Source organism: Manacus vitellinus, unplaced genomic scaffold, assembly GCF_001715985.3.
Source record: "Manacus vitellinus isolate BGI_N305 unplaced genomic scaffold, ASM171598v3 scaffold_11_pilon, whole genome shotgun sequence".
Lineage (NCBI taxonomy): Eukaryota > Metazoa > Chordata > Aves > Passeriformes > Pipridae > Manacus > Manacus vitellinus.
Window position 1 is genome coordinate 8018379 of NW_021938895.1, and position 1080 is coordinate 8019458.

At 58.0% G+C, this 1080-nt stretch overlaps 1 protein-coding gene across 2 annotated transcripts in view; it reads right to left on the reverse strand.

The window, feature by feature from the left end:
* Nucleotides 1–439, reverse strand: part of VSNL1 (visinin like 1) — a 90241-nt gene extending 89802 nt beyond the window's left edge. Inside the window, exon 1 of one of the 2 annotated variants that reach the window (XM_008931270.4) lies at nucleotides 304–439. The gene's annotated coding sequence lies outside the window, so the exon portion shown is untranslated. Of the gene's footprint in view, nucleotides 1–290 lie in introns of both variants that reach the window. The other variant, XM_029965846.1, reaches the window with a different exon arrangement.
* Nucleotides 440–1080: the final 641 nt, after the last annotated feature.

The following is a 1080-nucleotide window of genomic DNA, read 5'->3' on the forward strand; positions in this document are numbered from 1 at the left end:
CCGCGCCGTCGGGATCCGGCCCTTCCCGGCGGGGGCTGGAGAGGAAGGAGTAGAAGCCCTCGAGGCACTGGGCAGGCGTTCCTCCCCTTGCCCCACACACAGAGCACGTCTCGCCAGGGGCGAGCAGCTCATCTCCAAGCGATGCCGGCGCGCAAAGTTGCGCCGGCCGGGCAGCCCCTGCCCGAGTTCCCTCCCTCCGCGGCCGCGCACATCCCACAGAGCCCCCGCACTTCGTTCCGCTCAGGTCAGCAGGGAAAACGCCTCCCTCGCTTTCCGCCCCGGCTGCTCACGATCTGCCTCAACCTGCTCCTCCTTTTGTTTTGATCTTTGGAAATGAAATTCTCTCTCCTGCCGTCTCCTTTCCCTCCTCCTTCTCACGCCTTCGTGTCGGAGATGCCCGGGATCGCACACCAGCTTTTGTTATCTCCTCCCACCTCCATCTTCACTCCGACTGATGCCCTAGTAAATAGCAGGAGCGCGGCACCTCCGCCCCTCACCTACCCCGCGCCCACCTGCAGACACCTCGCGTGTTAAATATATTAAATGATAAAATAAAAACATCCCTCACAGGCAGTAAGAAAAGCGACAGAGCGATCCCATGGATCGGGAGCACTTCTGCCTAGTCTAAGGTGTGATGACCTTGCGAGGGCTGCTCTGGCGCTTGGTTTCGCATGATCTTTTTTTCCCTATTTTTCTTTTTATTTCCCTACTGGAGAAAAAAAAAAATCAAGCCCTTTTTCGCTATCGCTTTTCAAACCAACACGAACGCCAAAGACTCCCACTTCCACCAAAGCGTTTCCAAGTGCAAATTGTTACACGACAGCTCAGCTCTCCCTTTTGATGCTGTCGGTGTTTATATCCGGATCGGTGCGGGATTCGGTCCCTTCTCTCTCAACATGTTCGCGGCAAAAATCGCCGCGGGTGCGATTTTCCTCCATCTCGCCACTGGAACAACAACTCCCGCGCACGGAGCACACGAGCACCCGACCAAGTTTCCCGGCGAGGATGATCCCCGAGCGCTTGAGGAGCGCTGAGGCCGCGCAGTCTCCCCGGGAGAAGCAACCCCGCGCAGGGGACCCC